The sequence below is a fragment of the Anolis carolinensis genome, chromosome 3 (assembly GCF_035594765.1).
Source record: "Anolis carolinensis isolate JA03-04 chromosome 3, rAnoCar3.1.pri, whole genome shotgun sequence".
Classification (NCBI taxonomy): domain Eukaryota; kingdom Metazoa; phylum Chordata; class Lepidosauria; order Squamata; family Dactyloidae; genus Anolis; species Anolis carolinensis.
In genome coordinates, this window is record NC_085843.1 from 115627232 (window position 1) to 115651954 (window position 24723).

The 24723-nt window shown below is 38.2% G+C and overlaps 1 long non-coding RNA gene across 1 annotated transcript in view; it reads left to right on the top strand.

Annotated features, from left to right (window-relative positions):
- The window catches only part of LOC134297546 (uncharacterized), a 40854-nt gene extending 20090 nt beyond the window's left edge, over positions 1 to 20764 (top strand). Inside the window, exon 2 of the long non-coding RNA XR_010004325.1 lies at positions 18897 to 20764. This is a non-coding gene — a long non-coding RNA (uncharacterized LOC134297546). The remainder of the gene's footprint in view (positions 1 to 18896) is intronic.
- Positions 20765 to 24723: the final 3959 nt, after the last annotated feature.

Sequence of the window (24723 nt, forward strand, 5' to 3'; positions counted from 1 at the left end):
TTGTTAGATGAAATAAAATCAGCAAATACTGAAACATATTGACTCAGGAGATCTATAGCTAGCTTTAAAAGGATTAATTCAAGATTAGCATAGCCTTCTAGCAGGTGAACTAGGAAGACCTATAGTAAAACTATTAATGAGATCAATAAAACAAACAAAACAAAAACTCTTACAGCTTGAATAAAGTTTAGCTGGGACATCTTTCTATTAGCTTTTTTGGTGGCTGGCTGCAACTGGTGAGAATTGTAAGCAGTTTCAATGGGGCTATATTTAATCTATGCATTAATGTTTTTCCCAAAAATCTGATTTGAGGGGGAGAAAATATTCATGATGTAAATTAAATTTTACATTTTAATCTCTTTTTAAAACAAACATTTTGATGGCCGGGCAGAGTGGTGTACTGCTGCTGTTTTTAAACTGGGAGGATAACTGTCCAGCATGATCATACAATAAAAATGGTAAACTGATGTGGCACAAAAAGGAAGAAGAGAATCTGAATTTCGCTCATTGACAGGTCTCGTTCAGCTGTGGGCATGGATAATATCACCAGTATGTCCTGATCACACTGTTTATGGGGAAAGATCAGGTTAGGCTATTGGAGTTGGTTGACTAAAATAACACCTCCTGTGTGTCTTGGTTCTGTGTTAGTAGCAGATTTGTGACCTCATCACCAGAATTGCCACAGATTGAGGTGAATCCAGTGGTGCCCGGCATGGGGAACTCGCCACCCCACGCCCCGCAAAGCCTGGCTTCCCTCCTATCTCATCCCACAGGAAGAAGTGTCCGCTGCCTGGCTCCTCCCCCCCTCCCATTCATCCTAATGCAACACGGGAAATCTTCCATGTTGCTGCAGTGGCGGCATATGCCGGTTGTTCTGCAGTTTTGCAATGGAGCCCTACTGGAAGTAGTTCTACATCATGGGATGGGAGCCAGCGGGCTCCATTGCAAAACTGCAGAGGAACCAGCATATGCTGTCAAAAACAGCCCCACCCAATGAAGTCATAATAAAGAGCTGCTGCACAGAGTAGGTGGTTGTTATGTGTCATATAAGTTGGTGTGTCCAACTCTTCCTCTTTTCAAATTACTTTTGTCTAGAGGAATGCTCTGGTTTAATTTTCAGTTTGTCTTCATTGTTATTTTGTCTGTTTATTGAGTTTGTATGAGAAAAATCTAATCTGCCCTATTTGTCTCAATTTTGCCTAACTGTTATTGTTAACCTCAGACTGTTGGAGAAAGTAAAACAGTCTGAGGATATATCTACACCATAGAATTAATGTCGTTCCATACCACTTTAACTGCCATGGTTCAATGTTTATACAATTATGGGAGTTTGGTAAATTACCATGACTATTTGACAGAGAAAGCTAAAGACCTTGTAAAACTACAACTCCCATGAATTCATAATATTGATTCATGGCAGTTATAATCATGTCAAACTGCATTAACTCTACAGTGTAGATGTACATTAGAGGCCACATGAAGGGCATCACCAAATGACCCAATGGGTTTATGAGAGACATCTCATCAATTACACTGGCCAACACACATTGTAGAGCCTCAATTATTAGACCTGTTTTGTGGTATATTTGCCCTGCCAATGCTAAAAATGGCACCAGTTTTCCCCTATCAGCTCTAGTTTTTGAGGTACGGAACATATGCCATATACACTCTTCATCTGCATGTCCATGAAAAACCATAATAACCATATCTAAGAAACGAGAGTTGATGCGATCTATCCAATGCAATATCTGAATCAGCATCCCAAATAACCCCAGGAACAGACCTAAAAACCAAAACACCAAAAATACTTTTTGGTTGGACAGTTATAATTAGAGTGAGGCATTTTCTCATCTACACCTTCCCTCCTTCTGCTACATAATTGAATCTCATTAGATAGACTGCTGGCACAGTAAAGAAAAATCACCTAAGCAATCTAAGTCACATTTTGTCTGCCCCTTAGAGGGAACAATCCTTTAGTCATGTTCAGTCTAGTAGAATCCATAGGATAAGTTGCCCTTCTGAAATATTCTTAAGTAGTATGTTTAATGTATATTAGTTCTGCAGCCAACTAATTTACGCTGAATTATCTTATTTGCAAAATGAAAACGATGTCAGTCTTCCAGTCCCCCTCCCCTTGAGTGCATAGCTATTTTTAGGGCAATGTTTTTAAAAATATATGATGGACAGTTCTTCAGGATTGTCTTCATGCTGCAAATTGCTATGATGTAGTGAAAGGGCTATTTAAACATGATTTGGAAGTCTCATAGTAAACACCAGCTGCAAGATTGTCCTCTGCAACGGAAAGTTATAGAAACTGGGACTAAAGGATCTCTGTTTCAAAAGGGAAAGAGTGTTATAAAACAGAGGGCACTGGGCCAGCTGCGCTCTACAGGGGATTTTCCTTATTTTTAATCTGATGAAGTAGGCCGCTGCAATTGAAAGCAGAAGTATATTTTTTAAAAAATCAGGGAGACCAGATGCCACATGACATTTTTTTTTTGCTGTGACTAACACGGCTCTTCTTCTGGAAAAGTAGGCTATGAGTGGAGACAGATGACCATTTCACCACAGATTTGCAGCTGATCTATGTCCTTTTCTTAGTAAATATGTCTTTATCATTTGGATAAATGATACAGGAGTCTTAAAGGAGAAAGCTGATGTTAAAGCCCCAGTGCCTGCATTTCATTGAAATGAAAAGGGAAATGGGGATCAAGAGTTCAGATTTAGCTTTACTAGACACTGTAATGTTCTAATCTTAATATCTGGGACCTTCCAAAGGTTGCAGAAAATAAGAAATGATCAATGGGAGATTATTTATATGTTTTATGTCTTCTATCTATCAAGTACAGATATTGGCTCAAACACATACCTAATTAAGCAAAATACAAAGATTCTTGTTAGATGGAAAATAATACAGAGAAATTAATCACTAAAGATGGAGTAGCTATAAGTCAGCAGATGACTTGAAAGTACCAGCAGACACACATTAGGTAGAACTAACATCTCTTACTTCATGATAGTTCCATACTCCCCATCATGTCACAGATGAAAATTGGGATATATAACTAGAGCATAGTGAATATATAGGAGCCCCTGGTGGTGCAGCAGATTAAACTGCTGAGCTGCTGAATTTACTGACCAAAAGGTAAGTGGTTCGAATCCAGGGAGTGGGGTGAACTCCCGCTGTTAGCTCCAGCTTCTGCCATCCTAGCAGTTCAAAAACATATAAATGTGAGTAAATCAAATAGATCTGGCAGGAAGGTAATGGCGCTCCATGCAGTCATGGAGGCATCTACGGAAATGGAGATGAGCACCAACCTGCAGGATCGAACATGACTAGACTTAATGTCAGGGGGAAACCTTTATAAATCATAAAAAAACCTTTGTTTTTATGATTGCATTTTGGGCATTAAATTTTGCCAATTTTTGTAAGCCGCCCTGAGTCCTCTCGGGTGAGAAAGAAGGGGTATAAAGGTTGTAAATAAATAAATAAATAAATTTATCATTAGTGAATAGAACAAGGTTGCTATAGAGGAAGGCTATTTCTAGAACCCAGGAGAACCTGCAACACTTTGCTTTTATGTCAGCCTACTTGGAGTAGCAAGATGCCACCCCTCTTCCTTGCTGAATTAATTGCCTACAAATTATTTATGTATTTTGAACTCTATATCAGCTAAAGTGAAAGTGCGAGAAAGAGAAAAAACTGGGAAAAATTTTAAAATTTTAAAAATGGATGTACAGATGATTAATCCCAGACAATCCAGAATAGTTGGAAGATATACAGATATGTACATATTATATCATAATTGATCTTCCTTTGCTTCTATGTCCCCCCCTCCCCTGAAAGTTGGCACTGTTGTAGATTTAGTAGAAGAGATGCATCAACCCACTAACACTGAAGAAAACTGCTACTACTAGTCCCAGAATATGTCATAGAATTGTATAAATATGGAGTTGGAAAACACCACAAGGGCATTCCAGTCCAACCTCATTCTGCCATGCAGGAACACCCAATCAAAACATTCCAAAGAGATGGCCATCCAGCATCTTTTTTAAAACCTCAAGAAAGGAAATCTTCAGCATTCTCCAGGCCATTATTTCCACTGTTGAACAGCCTATACTATCAGAAGTTTTTTCCTAATGTTTAGGTGGAATCACTATTCTTGCAATTGAGCAATGTGTTTGTTGACATCCTCTCAGGCCTAGAAGCATGCCACTGCCCACATTTATTTTATTTCATATTTGTGCTTGTTTCTGTGTGTGGGACAGATACCATACATGCACATTTTTAATAAAATATTCTGAGATTTGGAAAATGTAAATGATTTATTTAAGTAAGGAATCTAACAGTGCTTGGTATTCAACATTTCTTTCCACCACAGTTATACAGAATGACTTTTATATTACCTTATAGCTCTGAAGCCACTGTATTTGAGTGAATAAAAGCCAAGCACAAAAAGCTTTTTGTTTTAAGGCTCCACATATGTGGAATCAGTTAACAGTTGATATAAGAAAAATTGGGTACTTTCCTGCTTTAAGATAGAACTTACAACAGCAAGAAATTGTTTTAATTGTTGTCCCAGTGCTATCCAGAAATATTTTATGCAGTTGTGCATAGCAAGCCAACCTTTAAAATGGTCTTTCATCTCAATTCATTGATCCCACATTCAAAAAATAATATTTCTAAAGATTTACAAGTATTTAGCAGACACTCAATTTTGTTAGAGGGTGACATAGCTATGTTTACTTACTATTCCGTTCTTGCATTGTTACCAATTATAACGGAAGCATGGTTCTTTGCTTGCTATGCCGGCATTGAATGTTTTATAAGAAAAAATGGGTTCCCGAGGGCTTGAACTAACAAGTATCCATGAATGGAATAATAACAATGTATTAAATATCATTAAACATTGTATTATGTACAATAAATGAATATAGATTTCAGATAAATGGCTACAAATGGCAATCAAACTTTTGCATTCACAGTATGATGAATGGTATTACAACAGTCTCACTTATCCAACATAAACGGGCCGGCAGAACGTTGGATAAGTGAATATGTTGGGTAATGAGGGATTAAGGAAAAGCCTATTAAACATCAAATTAGGATATGATTTTACAAATTCAGCACCAAAACATCATGTTATACAACAAATTTGACAGAAAAAGTAGTTCAATACACAGTAATGCTATGTAGTAATTACTGTATTTACGAATTTAGCACCAAAATATCATGATGTTTTGAAAACATTGACTACAAAAATGCGTTGGATAATCCAGAACGTTGGATAAGTGAGATTCTACTGTAGTTGCATTCACAATGGAGTAAACTTTCTTGTTTATTTTCTTGTTTCTTCATAAAAGATGAGTAGACCCCTGATCCACAACCAGTTTCGACTTCCTATAGTCTTTGTCTGGTGGTAGGGTCTGCAAGTATTGAGTAACATTAATACAATTGTACAAAGTGTTTACTAGCTTAATAAAATTGACAACTATTAATACATACTACTTACTTCTATTATTTAGTTCAAACAATTCAAGAATGTTCTCAATGAACCATAAAGTCTTTCATAAATATTGTGAAACCTATTGGGAACATACAGTGACTTACAAGTTGTTCTCTTGATACATTAAACATAGAGAAGATAATAAAATAATGAAAAGATATTATGTCTATACTTACAAAGCGTTCTGTTTCAAATCAATGATACTCTACATTCAGGTTTTATTCTACGCGAGTATGCGCCTAAACGGCTCAACCTGATGTTTAAATAGCAAAGAATCTCACACAGGTATTCTACAAAGCAGTGTGTAGCATTAACTCATGAGTCACATTTTAAGAAATACAACAGATTTATTTTTTTAAAAAAACAGTCATAAGAGTTGGTATCATTCAAACCTTTAGGGAATTCTGTCTGGAAAGTGAAAATCCAAAATGATTGGAGAGTGAAAATGGCATTGAATGTTTGCCAATTTTCTGTTGTATACCGCCCTGAGTCCCCTCGGGGAGATAAGGTGAGATAACAATAAAATTATTATTATTATTATTATTATTATTATTATTATTATCTCAGAAGTAACTTCCACTTACTCCCACTCAGAAGTTACTTGCACTTATTCCCTGCTGAGTGGTTTTAAGATTTCAATGTAATGCAATTAAGCAATCAGACTAATAAATTAAAATGTTATACAAAATAAGAATATGCCAACGAATAAATTGGAGCAATATATATTTTATTTGAATAGTACCAGTGCCTCTCCAACACACCTCTGCTGCCACCACTGCCTCTCCCTACACACAAATGAGAACAGATCTATCTGATAACATTGGATCTTAAAAAACTAATATTTTTAAAATCAGAGCAGGCAAGAAAAAAATAGGAAAACCCATGCTAGATCCACAGCAACAAAGTAGATTACAAACTCAAAAGTAAGACATGTGCATCAATAATACAGAGATATACATTTTTCCTGATACTGGGAGTGATATACAGTTTTCCCCTAGTAGCCAATCCTTCATGTTCCTTCAAAACAGTATGTGGCATCCCTCTACAAGAGTCCAAAATTAAGTTTAATTTCATCATTGAACTGTAGGTTTGGGCTGCAGCTTTCATACAAAAAAGAAATTACCTCCCAATACAATAATTATACACTAGATTTTTAAATGCCATATATACTCATGTATAAGTTGAACTGATATGTCTAAGTTGAAGGCATATTTTGGGGACAAAATTGTGGATTTTGATATGACACATGGATATGTTCATGGTCACTTTATGGAGAGGGGAAAGTACCAATACATCTTTAAGAAACCAGTGGCTTGCCTGCTACTACTATTTTTCATCTGGGCATTCAAAAAGGCTAGAAGCAGTGCAACAAAGAGGAGAGGGGGCCAATGTTTATTTTATCTTCTTCTGGTGTGCACTAAGGTCTTGCTTATCACATCCAGTCAAAGAAGTGAATTGTTCATTGTTTGATAAATTAAGATACCCATGGATAAATTGATCAAGGTTTTGGGAGTGATTTTAGACTAAACATTTTAATCTTATTCATTAGTATATGGGGTAAGTGTTGTTGTTTGTTTGTTTGATTTTTTAAAAAAGTTAAATGAATAGATGCTATAGGTGAATGGCACAATTGTCCGGTGCTTATTTTCACAGCTGATCAAAATATACTGTATTTAATTTGGGAAGTATATGAGCCTGGCAAACATCTGAATCTGTGTCCATACCTTTTCTTTGAATGAACAGAAAGAGGAAGCTGTTGCAATAAATGGGTGTGTATTCAAAATGAAGGCACAAAAGGTATACCAGTCGCCAGCTTACCCAAATCATCCAGCTGGGAAGATTTGAAAACAGAATGCTTTACTTGAAGAAATTTGGTTAGGTCTGCAGAAGCAATGTTTCCGTTCTTAAGAAATGTGCAGCTGGGTAAAATCTTCCTTTCAAAATGTCATACTTGTAGTTCTATGAAGATGATCAGTGTAAAGATGGGAAGGGGAGGCATCTCATTGCAGCAACCGATGCCACCTCAGGCAGTTGAAAGCCTTTCAGCCTTGATTTCATTGCATTTCGAAGAACCCCACTAACATTTGCTTCCCATCTTGATCTCCTATCAGTTTGAAAAATTTAATATTTTTTTCTTCTTACATTGAAATTGGCACATATTTTAATGCACGTCTAATGCATGTCTCCTAACATATAGGTGCAGTTTCTTTAATTTTCCCCATCAACTAAAATCTAGTTGATTGTGGGTTATTCAAAAAGCAAGTTATATACCTTTTTGGTCATTTGAATGTTAAAACACTGGTTTTTTTTTAGGGAGGCACACTTTCCAAAGTGTCCTGTAAGAAACATGTCAGTTCTTGACACAATGTTAAGTAGAACAGATTTGCTGGAATTAATGGAACTTTCATAATGGTGATTAGTAAGCTCTTTCATTTTAACTCTTCTTTTTTAAAAAAATATATTTTTATTAGTGTATATAATAGGTAAATAACATCGAAAGAGTGAGAACATTGCTTTTGACAGAAAGTGAAGAAAAAAGAGAAAAGAGAGAGAAAAAAAGAAAAAACAAAACAAAAAAATTAAAAAAATGACTTCCATCTTCGCCTTTGCGTTTCCCAATACGTAATGATACAAGAGGATGATCCAAAAAAAAAAAACAAACAATATTTAATCAACCTCTTTGTCTATTAATAAAGGACAAACCCTCGAAAAAGATGAGAGTTTTCCTTATTGTTGGCTTAGTCAGTGCTTCTTTGCTTTACTAAACGCTTGCAAGAAGAGACTCTAGGATATTTCGTACTTCTAATCTTTATCACTTAGATTACAACATCCCTTTCTTTCGTATTCTTCTACTTTGGACCAATTTGTGTGTCTTATCGGCGTCCCCGTGTTTTTCTTTAATAAAAAAGTTAATTTATCCATATCCTTTATCTCTTTCACTTTCTGCAGCCAATCTTCCATAGACGGTATTTCTTTTTGCTTCCATTTTTTGGCAAAGCTCATTCTAGCTGCAGTTATTAAATATATAAATATAATGTCATCATTAGTATCTAAGCGTATCTCCTGATCCGTTATTCCCAATAAGTAATACTCCGCTTTCCTAGGAAAATTTATTTTAAGTATTTTTTGACAAATTTTATGGACCATCTCCCAATACTTTTTTGTTTCTTTACATGTCCACCACATATGAAAAAAAACTTCCCTCTTGTTCTTCGCATTTCCAACAATTTTTTGAAGTATTCGTATACATTTGGTTTAATTTCTTTGGTGTAATATACCAGCGGTGGAACATTTTTAGCCAATTCTCCTTCAAGTCCATTGCATATGTATATTTCAATTTTTTTATCCAAATTGATTCCCACTCTGCTAAGGTTATTGGTCTTCGTATATTTTCTGCCCATTTAATCATACAATTTTTAACTGTTTCCTCTTCTGTGGCCCATTCCAATAATTTATTATATATTTTTGAGATTGTCTTGTTATCCGTTTCTAGAATTTTATCCCAAAACTGCTCAGACTGACTGAAACCAATTTCTCTATCTTTATTATATTGCTCCTTAATTTGCAAATAATGTAACCAGGAGATATGAGTGAATTGTTTTTTCAGTTCTTCGTGGGATTTCAGAATTGGTAAGCCTTTTATTAGAAGGTCCTTATAAGTTGGCCACTTGGACCATCCTAAAAGTCTTCTCTGTTTGGCTTCCATAGTCGATAACCATAATGGCGTCCTTAAGTAAAATAATTTTTTATACTTTTGCCAAATCCTAAGTAGAGAAGACCGAATAAAATGATTTCCAAAGTCATCCCACCCTCAAGTCAAAACCCTCCAAAGCAAGTAGTTTTTCTTTTTTGAGATTCATCCAGTCTCTGATCCAGTCTAAGGCACAGGCATCGTGGTAGAGTTTTAGATCCGGGAGTCCAAAACCTTCTTTCGTTTTCTTATCTCTTAATATTGTGTATTTGATCCTAGGTTTCTTCCCCACCCAGACAAATTTCAATATATCTTTATTCCATTCTTTAAATATACTATTTTTTCGTATTATTGGAATATTTTGGAATAAAAACATTAATCTAGGCAGTATATTCATTTTAACCAAAGATATCCTTCCCAAAAGGGATAAATTTAAATTCTTCCAAGTTTCTAAATTCTTTCTTATTTCTTTCCACACACTAATGTAATTATTTGTTAATAATTGGGAATTTTTTGAGGTGATCCAAATCCCCAAGTATTTTATTTTTTTCACACATTGGATACCGGTTTTTTTGCTTAGTATTTCTTGATTCTTCTTTGGCATGTTCTTCGTTAATAACATTGTTTTTTTCTTATTCAGTTTGAATCCTGCCACATTTCCGAATTCTTGTATTTTTTGAAGCCAAGCCTATAAATTTTTACATGGATTTTCAATTATTCCTATTATATCATCTGCAAATGCTCTCGTCTTAAGTTCATATTTCGCAACTTTTATTCTCTTTATATTATTATCTTCTTTTATGCTTTTCAATAATAATTCCAATGATAATATAAATATAAGTGGGGAGAGGGGGCAACCCTGTCTAGTTCCTTTATTAATTTCAAATACTTCTGACGTTAGACCATTGATTTGAATCCTGGCAAATTGTTTGTCGTAAACCGTGTTAATTGCGTTGGTAAATTGGTATCCCAAATCTAATTCCTGCATCAAAATTTTTAAAAAATCCCAATTCAAATTGTCAAAGGCCTTTTCTGCATTGATTGCTAGGAAGGCCACTTCCTTTTGATGGTTGGTTTCGAAAACTTCTATCGCATCAATTACAGTTCTGATGTTGTCTTTTAAATTACGTTTTGGTAAGAAACTCTTTTTAACTCTTCTTTAAATGGGACTAACATTATGGGATGTAACCCACAGTAACAAAACTCTGTCCTAAATACTGTAAAAGCACCAGATCCCTTCTCTCGTTAGTAGCTAAGCAGGATCAACCCTGGTTAAAATTTGGATTGGAGAGCACCAATGAATGCAAGATACAATAGGCTATATTTCAGAGAAAGGAAATATAGCCTATAGCATCTGAATATTCCTTGCTTAAGAAAATTCTATGAAATTTGTCAGATGGCCATAAATCAACAGACAATTTGAAGATATATACACATGCATACATAACAAAATTCAGCAGACAGAAATTAAGCAGACTATAGGGCTTGATTTAAACATATTAGAATGCCTGCCACATCCTCGCCATCAACGACCCTGGTGATGAAAATGAGTAGATAGATTAAGGGATGGCAGCTTCAGTGACTGGGCAACCTCAGTAACTAGAGGACCATGGATTGCATGAACCTCAAGATACACCCACACACAAAATGACACACACACACATCAGATGTCTAAGTTTTGTTTTTGAGTACGCATGGACGAGAGGGCTTGGAAGGGAATAAATTGTCTTGAGCAAAATCACTGTTCTTGGTGAGGGGAGGGTTAAAGGAAATGATATTCTTTTAAAGCTAGAGGAGCTTAGGTAGGGCACAGCAAGTCCAGGGACCACAGGTAACTAACTGCCTTGGGGAACCAGAAACAATCCACAGGTTGGGATGGAGGCTTTCATCTGTATCTAGGCACATGGAGGATTGGATAGCTGAAGGAATGTGTCCATTGTTTCATTCTGAGCCCCCCGGATAACAAAATCTACTACAAGTTAATATATTTCATGCACCTAAGTCTTTTCTGGTTGTTTTGCTTTGGTGTGTATAAGAAACGGCCCTTCTCTTAGGCAAGATCCATGCCAATGTCATTATAACAGGCAACTCGGTCCAGCAAAAGTTTGTGTTTCTGTAAGAACAGATGTGAAACCAACGGTCACAGAAGATGCAGAAGATATTTTGCATGCTTATGAGCTACCAGAAATGGAATTTGGTAACATCCCATCACCTTAATTTGGACTTGGATGGATATGTTAATATAAATCACATAGCACAAAGTAAAAAGGTACAACCAAATTAACTGAAAAGAGTTTGAGACCAATGGTTATAAATTTGACTTTAAATTTATAGAAATAGCAACCAAAAGATTCTACAAGCACACACACACACACTGATCTTATACTTTTAAGAGGGAAAATCCTAAATTGTGTCCTTTTCCAAAATAGACAGTAGTGTAAGAATCAGATTGCCATTTGCTTAAAAACTGGCAAATGGGCAACCAAATGCTAAGGTTTCTTGCTCTGATTACTGAACATAATGATCTGTAGAAACTATGTGAACAAAATCATACTCAAAATTTGTGTCATTATAAAATCATTGTAAAGGTGACTGGATATTTTCTTCCTTTCCCTCCTTCCTACCTTCTTTCCTTTTCCTGTTTGGATAAGACAAATGGATTAAGAGTCAGTAGCAATCTCAAATACCAATCTTTCAAACCACTTTTCAATGTGTGTAAGAAAGTTTTGCAGCAAAAGGACAGTTTGTTCCTGCAGTGAAGAATTGAGATTGCGCTGGATTTCTTGTTGTTATGCACAGTGCTGTTGTGTGGGTGCCATACAATGAACCCACCAGGCTTAGGGTGGGATTGTGTTGGCTGTTGCCACTCTGCTACTGTACTGGCTATTTTTCTCTCCCTTGTTCAAAGTCCTTCAATCAAAAGGCTTGCATTTTCATGGGGACACTTGCGTGATGAAATTGCCTGTGTCATTGTTGGCTTGTGCAGCTGTTTGCAAGAAATATGAGGAGGTTTGTCCCCTCCCTCTCTCACCCCACCTCTCTTTAAAACGTTTTTGGTACTGTCGCTGAAGAGGGAATAATACAGTATGAAAGAAACCTGAAGGAGCCGTTAGGGTCTATTGTGTCAGTCCAGCTGCTACACATACATATTAAAGCCACATTTTAAAATGCCTGTGACGCCTTTTTGTGTTTGTTTTGTGTTGCAGTCCATTTTAAGCCTTCATAGTTCTCCCTTTTCATTTTCAGAATATCTTAGCTATTAGTCAAACATGTGAGCCAATCCTCAGACAATTTCCAAATTAAACTGGAGCTGTTATTTGCTTTGGGAAGGCAGGGGTGCAGCTCAAGCTGGTAACCTCCTTTCTAAAAAGCAAAATAACTCCAATAAGGAAAAGCAGCCACAATTGAGAAGAATTGCCTCCTATTCTAGTTCTCTTGAGTTAGAATAATAATTTGGTTGCCTACCTCTGGTTGGGATGCCCAAGTGAGTGATGGCAAATTGGGAAAGGATTGTGTGAACGGCCCAGCCTTTAGGGAACTTCAGAACATGCTGATGTCTGAAAAGAAGGCCTCTTCCATTCAAGACCACAGTTTTAGCTGACATTTCAGTACTGGCAATAAAAAAGTTGAGGGCAGCAGGCTAGTTGATGGGAAAGTCATGTGCCCCATGCATCTTCATCCGCAATATTTTGTGCCTACTCCACAGTATGGTGTCAAACTATATTGTACAGTGTAAATGCATCCTTAGTCTAAAATCATATACGCACTTACCCAGAAGTACACTCTGGGACATTCACTGGAAATATTTCTGACCAAATTAATCATAAACTAGAATGAAGGAAAATAAACAAAGGGACATAAAGCCTTCCTAAGTGTTGACCCTTACCTTAAATCTGATATAATGACTGATGCTATATTTTTTTCCTTTGAAAGGATAATGTTCTGTTCAGAGAGGAAACTACTCTATTGAGGTCAGTGGTCGTCATCCAGTATTGTTTTGTTTTATCAGATCTTTTCACTTCAAAATGTCAAATTTAGAGCATCAGTCATGAGTGCAATGCAAATATAGTTTATACAAATGAGAAACAGTTTATTATAGGAAACTTTATTGAGTTATTGTTGTTGTTATTGTTATTATTATTATTATTATTATTATCATCATCATCATCATCATCATCATTATTTGAAACACAACAAGATGAGTCCACAGCAGACGATCTGCTGGCTGTTGTATTGGATCACACATTGGACACTTCCCAAGTGTCTAGGACTGTGTGATGTATCGGCGAATAATGTGTGCAGATGCCAGTAAAGTGGCCTTCTGCAGTTGGCAGGTGATAATTTTGTCAGCGCCGATCAGAGCCGGCCCTAGATAATTTTCAAGTGTAGGCGAACAGAATTTTGGCGCCCCCCCCCCCCGAATTTTGCCCCCCCCCAAACCAATAGCTCAAAAATAAAAGTACAGTAGAGTCTCACTTATCCAACATTCGCTTATCCAAGGTTCTGGATTATCCAAGGCATTTTTGTAGTCAATGTTTTCAATATATAGTGATATTTTGGTGCTAAATTCATAAATACAGTAATTACTACATAGCATTACTGCGTATTGAACTACTTTTTTCTGTCAAATTTGCTGTATAACATGATGTTTTGGTGCTTAATTTGTAAAATCATAACCTAATTTAATGTTTAAGAGGCTTTTCCTTAATCCCTCCTTATTATCCAACATATTCGCTTATCCAATGTTCTGCCGGCCCGTTTATGTTGGATAAATGAGACTCTACTTTATTGCAACATTCACACTTGCCTCAAACAGACAAGAGCTCTTTCTCCCACCCTGAACATTATTCCACAGATAAATAAACCCCACTTGCCTTGCTTCCTGAATCCTACAGACCAGAAGCAGGGAACTTTATTTTTTGATTTGATTTGATTTTCACATTTTCCCCCTTTTTATTTTTTCTCTTTTTCTTTTGTCTTTTGGCGTTGCCATGTTTCTTTTATCATATACAGTAGAGTCTCACTTATCCAACATAAACGGGCTGGCAGAATGTTGGATAAGCAAATATGTTGGATAATAAGGAGAGATTAAGGAAAAGCCTATTAAACATCAAATTAGGTTATGATTTTACAAATTAAGCACCAAAACATCATGTTATACAACAAATTTGACCAAAAAGAGTAGTTCAATACGGAGCAATGCTATGTAGTAATTACTGTATTTACGAGTTTAGCACCAAAATATCATGATGTATTGAAAACATTGATTACAAAAATGTGTTGGATAATCCAGAAGGTTGGATAAGTGAGACTCTACTGCATATGTAAAACCTGAATAAATGTTTTTTTAAAAAAAGAAGAAGAAGAACATTTGATAAAGCTATATGAAGTTATCTGGACCAACTCTGTACCCACATATTCAACCATCAATAGCTTGAAAATATTTTTTTCAATCCAAAAGGACACCATTTCACTAATCCACTGGAGACATGATAGTTACCTTTATGCCAGATGACTTGAGAGAAAAAAAGGGGGGAGACTTGAGAGAGAGAAAAGGACCTGTCCTGACAGATGACCATCCAGCATCTACTTTAAAAATACACCAGAGAAGGAAACTTTCACAGACTCCCAGGCAAGGAGATACAATTAAAAACCTCCCAACAGATGGCCATCCAGCCTCTGCTTTAAAAAAACACCAGATAAGCAAACATCCCCAGATTCCCAAGCAAGGAGATACAATTAGAACCCTCCCAATAGATAGCCATCCAGCCTCTGCTTTAAAAAAGCACCAGATAAGCAAACATCCCCAGACTCCCAGGCAAGGAGATACAATTAGAACCTTTACAACAGATGGCCACCCTGCCTCTGCTTTAAAAAGGCACTAGGAAAGGAAATTTCCCCAGACTCCCAGGCAAGGAGATACAATTAGAACCCTCCCTATAGATGGCCATCCAACCTCTTTCTCCCACCCTGGACCTTCTACAGATATATAAACCCCACTTACCTAGCTTCCAACAGACCTCACAACCTCTGAGGATGCCTGCCACAGGCCCCAGAGGGTGAGCGAAGGGCCTGGAGGCCGGGAGAAGGCCCCGGAGGGTGGATCCAGGCCTTGGAGGCCAAGAGAAGGCCCCGGAGGGTGGATCCAGGCCTCTGAGGCCGGGAGAAGGCCCCAGAGCGTGGATCCAGGCCTCTGAGGCCAGGAGAAGGCCCCGGAGGGTGGATCCAGGCCTCAGAGGTCGGAGAGAGAGAGAGAGAAAGCAGGGAGGGGAGAGAGAGAAGGGAAGAAAGAGCCATGCCTGCCGTCGCCGAATGCGGAAGGCTTCAACTGAGGCCTATTGCATTCGCCGGCGAGGGAGCCGGTGGTCCCCGCGGGGGGGGGGGGGGGCTCGATGGCACCCCTGGGGAACGTGAGCTCCAAGCGGGGGCTTCATTGGCCTCCATATTGGACCGGCTCTGTTCATGGCGCCCTGCATGCCCTCCTTCTCCCCATATCACATGGAGGACAGGAGAGGGTCCTTTGGCACCCTTTCCATCCCCCCATCACATGGCAGAAAGGGTGGCAACATGTGTTGCCCTGCTGCTCTTTCTGCTATCACATGGCAAAATGGGCCAGAAAGTGTGAATAGCTCCAATGGAGCTACCCAAACTGCACTTTCCTCCCTGTCATGGAGGAGAAGGTGCCTTTCAGTGCATTCACTCCACTTTGGGCAGGGTGTGCCATGCATCATACAATTTCTCATCCCACTGAAAAATAACAATTTCTATGTTCAGGGAGAGGGGTGTAGTCAATTCCTGCTGATCGTTCAAACCCACCCATTTACAAACACTGTGGAGATGGATTCCCATAGGCAAACCACAAAATGGGTTTTGCGTCATTTGATGGGATCCATGGAATCCATGGAATTTCATCTTTGAAGTATGTAAAAATGGAGGCCACCTCTATCCGATGAGGCCCTTAGATGGCAAATGGTGACTCAGGGCTTTGTTGCAGATAAGTATATTAAATTATACCCAGATTTTGTGCATCTTGATTTGATCACATAGGATATTGCAAGATCGAGAAGCAATCTAAGTAATTCATTTTGTATTATATGTCATCATATTGTAATTTATTATTTATTTATTTGCCATATTTATATCCCGCCTTTCTCACCCCAAAGAGGACTCAGAGCGGCACACATAAAGGCACAATTTGATGCCATACAACACAAATCCAACAAATAAAACATATACATTAAAACAACTGCTAAAACATTTCAACAATTAAAACCATTATATCATATAATAAAGTATCATATTCCAGGCCATTCCAATTATCATTGCACCATTCCACATTCACATATTGTACTGATATATTATCCAAAAGCTTGGTCCCACGTTTTCATTTTTCCTAAAGATCAAGAGGGAGGGGGCTTATCTGATGTCACTAGGGATGGAGTTCCACAAGTAAGGGGTCACCACTGAGAAGGCCCTGTCTTTCGTCCCCACCAACCGTACCTGCAAATGAGCTGGAACTGAGAGCAGGGCCTCCCCAAACAATCTTAAACTCCAAGATGTTTCATAGAGCGAAATATGTTCAGACACATAAGCTGGGCAGGAACTGTTTAGGGCTTTATAGGCTAAAGCCAGCACTTTGAATTGTGCTCGATAGCAGACTGGCACCTGGAGATCTGACCTTGACTGCTTTGAGGAATACAATTCAAACTGCCTACTTGCAACCATTCTGTCTCTGGTCCCAGAATCCACTGGGACAAACTCTGGCTGCATCATAGGCCCAAACCCAGAGTCCTCTGGCAAGGCAGGTGCAGGGACAATCACAGGCTGAACAGGCCCAACCTCAGGCTCACCTGACAGCTCAGATGGAGGCTGGGCTACAACAGAGACCAAGACTGTTTCAGTTCCATGACCCAGTCTGAAGCTGGATCGAGATAATCGGTTTCTTCCAAGAACACCTGGAGTTGCGAAGCCACCATAGGTTCCAAGACTTTGCCCAAAAAAGGGAGATTGGAAAATGGCTGAAAGTTGTTCAATTGCGTGAGGTCCGATGTGGTTTTTATAACAGCAGTTTTATGGCGGCCTCCTTTACGCCCACTGGAATATTGCCTTCTTGCAGGGAAGCATTAACCACCACTTTCACCCACTCTGCCAAACCCCCTCTGGCTTCCTTTATCAGCCAGGATGGGCAGGGGTCCAGGATGCATGTGGTTGCCATTGCCTCTCCAAGAATCTTGTTGGAAGAAGTAAGCCAGGAACCCGTTGCTGAAATCTTTCTAAGATCATCCATATAAGCATATCTCATAGACATTCTTGGGCTATATGAGTAGCATGCCTATTGCTTGTCATAATTTCCTCCCACAAACTACAATTCTCACATACTCTATCTCATACACAGAGAAAGAGGTCACTGTGGTGTTTGCAAGAATAAACTGTGACTAATGAATCAGCAAACCTACTTGATGAATATGTTGATTTTAAATGAGAGAGCAGGGTACCCCCTCCACCACTGCCACTCAAGGAACTGTCTCTCAGTTTGAGATATTTGAGCAAGTCTTTCTTCCTCAGCAACTATCTTAAATGGAATTGTCATGCTTTTGTCAAATCAATTGTTTACTATCACCTTGACTATCCCCTCTCCCAGCTAGGGTTTCCTGCTCTCAGGGCCTGGACCTTCAGTCTGAGATGACAAGGAGGATGAATCATAAGGCGAAAGTGCTGCCTTGAAAAATCAGTCTCTTGGTATTCCTACTATCTTAGATTTTGTGGTTTTGTCACTATTATTTAAACTGCATCCTTTGAGCAATTGTAGTTGAAAATCTAGATAGCATTGCTAATGACATCACCAGGGTTTGTCTTTATATCACCCTTGTGACCTCATGAACACCTTCTCCTTGTGACATCACCAGGGATTGCCCATAGGTCTCAGTCTTTGTTCGGCCTTCTTTGAAATCTCAGGAGCTGGGATAGTCTTGGCCTAATTATCCTATCCATGATCTTTCATGTTGCAGAGGTCTACCAATCATATACTAGCTTCACAGTGATTTAGTTGTCAGGAAATGGGAAGTTGTGAATACAGTACTGCAGTCTTGTAATGAAAGCTGACTTGCATTGACACAGCACCTAGGCCAACACTGCCATGATCACTAGTCAGGAATTTCCTAAAGGTCAGAGAGAAAAACATTTCTTTTTCTATGATAACTGAAGGAAGGGGGAGATATACAAGCTGAACTTGTTGTGTTTTAACAACTAGAGCTCTGTGACTTCCTGGTTCACAAGGCATTTCTAATTATACAGTGTCCAATTATCACAGATCTCTTGCAGAAAGGCATGCACACTCTAAAGAACCTTGTCATTCCAGGAAAAAATGATCCTTTAAAAAAATACACACATAGCTACATATTAAAACTGTCACTCACTCACCTATTTATTTAATTAAACATGCTTCCCCCAGTAGGGCAATTTCACACAGATGCCAATGCTGCATTTTGAGAAAGGGTGCCAGAGTGATCATTTTTTGCTCACACAGGTAAAGTGATTCTCCCGACTTAATTCAAATAAATAAACTTAAGGAAGAGGTCAATGTGTTATGACTGCTGGAACATTTTCAAGTACAAACTGAAAGACTCTGTACAAAGTTTTGGGTGGTAAATGAACTTTTAAGGGGATGACTTCATTGGAGAACTTCTTATGTTTTGCAGATCTTTGTCTAAGTGTTTCCAAGCCATCCTGCTGGGAGAATACTCTTTCAAGTCTACAGGTTCCTTAATATTTACTAAAACAGCCTACCCTTTTTCTTCTTTTTTGAGGGGCTGTCATCACTACTGGAAATGTTCTCCACAATCTACAGCATCTTTTACCCAGCTCTGAGTGAGAGGAGATTAATGGCAAGTTAATGGCAATCTACAGATGTAGATATACACCCTTCCCACACTCCCTGTACTGCTGTTTTTATAAAAGATGAAAGCTACTGCTGAAAGGAGGCAAGGCAACTCTTCACAACCACTATACTTGATTTCATTGTGTAGCATCAACAAACACATGAAGATTATAATTAACTGTGGAGAACAGTAATCATGGAGTACACTGCCTTTGCACTTATTCGCAATAATTTCAAAAGCACGTAAGAAAGAATTTAGTGTGCAGTTTAGCACTATGTGAAAGTGCTGATGTTTGATCAGATCTTCTCTCCTGCTCTTGGTCAATGTTATTCAAAAGGATTCCAGATGAGGGGCAGAGGCTTTCATCCAAATATGAGAGAATACCAGTAACTCTTAATGTTTATGCTTCATGGATTAAGTTTAATGTCCTGATAATAAATAACATTTTAAAATAGTAGACATTTGAGCTAGTACTGTTCAACATGGAGCTGATGTCAAAGTGTCATTCAAAGCAAAATTAAACAGTGTAAGATCTGTTTTGGGGTAAACTTTTTGGAGAGGAGGTAGTATTTTTTTATATATATAGGCCTGGAGTTTTCTGAAGGAATGGTATGGATTCATTAGATGTTTAAAGGATTGAGAATTTTGTCCTGTGGTTTCTTCACTAACCAAAGTTACTTGTTCTAACCTTGACAGACACTTAATAGAATACTTGGGGTAAATTATTCTTGCATAGCCCAGGAGCACATTGACACTACCAAATTATAGTATTATTAGTATACTTCAATGGCAATGGTTCTATTCCATGGAATCCTAAGATGGTCAGTTAAGGAAGAAAACTTTTGAATTTTCAGCCAGAGTGTTATATCCCAGCCACCTTTGGGTTCTGAACCTGGTTCAGAAATGAACTTTGACCAGGATGAAGCTTACTCTGACTTTTCACCCATTTCTCCTCCGAGTTCCTTCCAATTACAGTTGGGGAGCTGTGGATAGCTCCGAGGCTTCCTTAATTGGGAGAGATACTGATAACATTACTCCCATGGAAGAACCAGATGTTCCAAGCTCCCCAGGGAATGTATCCTTTAACAGAAGACAGTTTTTGCAGCAACAAAGATCCCAGACACAGCAGCTTCGCAGGAGTCAACGATTGGCATCTAGAGGAGATACTGGATAGCAGATTGCTTTGGGAACCTTTGGGGAGTTGGGTTCCCTTCGCTGTTATTAGATCTAACTTCTATAAAAGTGTCTTGCACTGTGAGCCAGTTGTGGTGTCAACGTAGCGACTTCACCGTTTCCAGTTCCCTGATTTTCAAGCCAAGTCTCATGCTTCCTGGTGGCCAAGCTGAGCCGCAACTCCCGTTTTAATCCGGAGTGAATTCACGTCCTTGCCTTGTTCCTGAATCCAGATTGCTTTTAGGTTCGTCTTTTGCCTGCCTTGAAATCCAAGACTTTCTAGTGACTTTGGACTTTGTTATTTACTCCTGCTTTCTTGTTGTTTCCCCACTCAAGAACTTTTCATCAGTTTTGAGCATGTTTCGGTTTCTGGACTTTGGACAATAATATTGGACATATCTCTTCAATGCTTTGGACTAATTCATACCAATCCTTAAAGGACTATTGCTCACTCATCCTTTCCACTTATTCTTTCCTGAATTTATTATTGTTTTAATAAAGATATTATATGATTATTGGTCTCTGTTTGGTTTCCAGTGTTCAAGCTGCCTTGAGGTGCAACACAGAGAGATTTAGTGCCTCCAATCATATTGCAAACCACAAGAATCCATAGGATGGAACTATGATAGCTGAAGTGGAATGATTGTATTATAACTGTGTAGTTTGGAAATTTTATCAGGGGTGGATGGCTATTTTATACCTGGAACCGAAGCTGGAGAAGAAATTACACTTCACAACATTATCTCTGTGTGAGCTGCCCAGCAGTGGAATATGCTGCCTCGAAGTGTGGTGAAGTCTCCTTCTTTGGATGTTTAGAAACAAAGGCTGGATGGCCATCTGTCAGGAGTGTTTTTATTGTGTGTTCTTGCATGGCAGGGGGTGGACTGGATGGTCCTTGTGTTCTCTTACAACTCTATGATTCTATGGTAAAATGTCAGGATAATTTCAGTAGCCAAAAGAGTGATTAAACTACTGAGCTTTCTTTGGCTATACCAATGTTTTCCCTAGATTTCTAAAAAATGAGGAAATGAAGCTACATCACATGTTGATGTAAGGATCTGAGTAAAGAGTCCTTACGATATGAGCAGTAGTTTTCACTATGATATGCGATGATCGAAGACAGGACTGGGGGGAAACACCATCACGTAGTAGTATAAGAAGCTAACTCAGTGCATTAGAATTACTGTTTATATTATTATTTTAAATCAATTAAAATAAATAATGGCCTTGATCCAAAGAATCCCTCTGTGCAACCACAGGATGTGTAAATGTTTCCGTGCATGCCCTGCTGAACAAATGATTGGTCCTGTCAACTGAAATCAACCTTGCTTTAAATCAGTGCGTAGCATGAATGGGAAACCTGTGGTGACTTGGATATACATTTCAATTTTCCTTTGAATTCTTTTCTCTGCTAATAGTTTTTTCAAGGCTGTAAAATGCGCACACACATACTCAAGATGCTTGATTTTTCTAAGAGAAAACTATCAATATTGTGTTACTTACCCATGGCAGGGAAAAGACATACAGGAACAGCAATGGGCAACTCATCAGAAACAATAGACAAATTCTTGCTGCACAGCATCCTTATGAGAACACAGAGCCAAATCCAAAAAGACAATTACTCTGTGATAACCTGTTTCTGTCAGAGTTTGGATTTTTTTTTCTAGACTGGAACATCCAGATTCTCCCCACTTAACCTTAGCAAAATAATTTTAGAAATGCTAGGAAAAGTGTCAGTTTTGCATAGAACTGCAAATAATCTTCTCAGTCCAGGTCATCAGGGTTTTGCAACATTCAAGATATATGTTTTCTGACCAGTGTTTGAATCCCCACTCAGCCATGAAAACCCACTGTTTAAGTTTGGGCAAGTCACATATTCTCACCTTCAGAGTAAGGCAAAGAACCCACCATGATATGTTTGCTTTAGGGTTGCTAAAGTCTGAAATGATTTGAAGGCACACAATGACATCAATGGTGTTTGCTTTAATTTAACATGTGAAATGGGGCTTTACTAAGGATGAGGGATATCTCTAACAGGGAGGTAGAAAGAAACTGAGCTGGAATGGACAGTCTTAAGAAAACAGCATTTTCACACCTTCTGAGATTTGTTGTGAGAAAATGTGCCCCTCACTTGCCAGAATCGTATCCCTGCAAAAATCACAGGCAGTTTCAAAGGTGTGTCCTCAAAACAACAAATGCGCATATTTTAAAATGCATGGGGCTAAAATGTGCAGAAAAATATGCACAACAAGCTTTAGTCAATGGGAGAAAAATGTAAAAAAAACTCAGATAAACTGCAAAATGAATTTGCTTTCCAGGGAAAAGGGTAAAATATGCACATATAAGTGCAGGAGGAAAACACCAATTTGTATTCTAATAGGAAGGAAGGGAAGGCAATATTCAGAGAAGTCCAGTATGTGGTCAATTTTCTTATTCTGATATGCAGAAATGTTCACACCCTTACTGTGTCAGATCACTGATTCATGCAGAAACTTAGATTTGCTGGTCTTCTCTCTCCTAGATTCAGGTAGAGTTCTTCCTCAGCCCTAAGTGGAAATGTCAGAAATTTAACTTGGGAAGTTCTGCCTTCGAGAACAGGTACTCTGCTATGGGGCTAAAGCCTTTTTGTTGTATTGCTGCTTGACTTCATTTTTGATACTACAACAATACAGCACCATCTATAATTTAAAAGATGAATCTAGAGAGCAACAAAAAAGCTGTGAGAAATAAGAGCATCCCATTTGATAAACTTCAAATGTTTCCTGTTTATGACAAACCAATAAAGGAAGTGCCTTTTGTGATTCAAAGCTGTTGTGCAGACAAAACCATACGTGGAATGAGCAGGGCGGGATGCGGGGGAGCTGTTGAAAGTATTAAGTTTATTTTACTTCTATTTTTTTCATGAGGAGGAGACGATGGCAGGCAGAGAAATGATGTACAGGAAAAAAGATTCTCTGCATAATGCAAGTAACATTTAGTCACTTCCTAGTCATGGTTTGTAGTCAGTCAGTCATCTGTCCTAACCATCTGTTCGAAACTACAATTTTTCCCTCCCCTTCAGTCTACTTGAACTATATCAACAGAAATTGTTTCCTCAAGCAAAGTAAATGTACCAGTATGTATATGATAATGAAATACTGACTCTCTGTGTTCCTGGAAAGTAAATTTTCTTAATTTTTTAAATAAAAAATTCACTAACATTGGAATATTCTAGGGCAAGTTTTTATAAAGAAAGGATATAAAAGACCTGTGTGAGCCAAAGCAAAATATTTGGTCTATTCCAGAGGAAGTTAGCTACGCATCAGTACCATGGGTGGGATATACATTATTTTATTCACTAGTCATTTCCTCTCTGTCCAAAAGATTCCCAGCTTTTTCCATATGCCGTTTTCTTCTCTGACTTCAAAGATAACAAAACACTCTTTGAAGTGGGTTCCATGTCAATGAAATACTCCAGGTTTTAGCCTAAACTTTGAAGGACCTATCCAAAGGGTTGGACCATGTATCCAAAATAGGCTAAGTACCATAATAATTTCTTCAAAGCTTGTGCTAAAACTTAGATTGGATTAATCATGCACATTGATATGGAATGCGCCATTTCCCATAGTATGTTGGATTGCACATATTGATTGGACAACCCCTCATCCTGGAATTTTCACCATTGTTGTGGAAAGGTCATTTGTGCAAAGCTGTATGCTCCTCTGTGCAGCTATTGGTTGGATCAGAAACTGGTCTTTACTTGTTCTTGCCATAACTAAACACATTTTCTAGCATATTTGGATTTCAGGTTTTTTTTTAAATGTCTCATTTACAGACATCATGAGTATCCCAGGTATAAATATGTCTGGCTGGATGGAACATTCTTCCATATAAATCAAGGGAGAGGATCATGTGGTCAGATGTTGCCAGACTTCATCTCCCAGCAGCCTTAGCTAATATAGGTAATGGTGAGGATTGAACTGCTTGGAGCTTCAATACAACAACACTTGGAGAAACACAGCTATCCATACCTAGTTTAAGTTATTATACTAGACCCAGAGGGGCTTAAGTTCAAAATCCTATTCACCTATGAAGCTCAGTTAGGGCCCTTGAGCTGTTACTCATCCTGGTCTGGCTCAGAAGACAGCAAAGGATAAAGCGTCAGGGTGATGATAGCCATAAGGTCCATCTACTACACTATAGAATTAAAGCACTTTGATGCCATTTTAACTGCAGTCTATGCTATGGAAATCTGGGATTTGTAATTTAGTGAAGGACCAGCACTCTTTGGCAGAGAAGACTAATGACCTTGCAAAACGTCTACTAATCTCAGGATTCCATGGCACTGAATAGTGGCAGTTTAAGAGGTGTCAAATTGCATTCATTCAAAAGTGTAGATGCACCTTTACATAGGATTCTCAATATGGGACCCATATTTTACTTAGAGGTGATCAGAAAATCCTTTCTTGTACATACATAATAAGTTGCTAAGAGG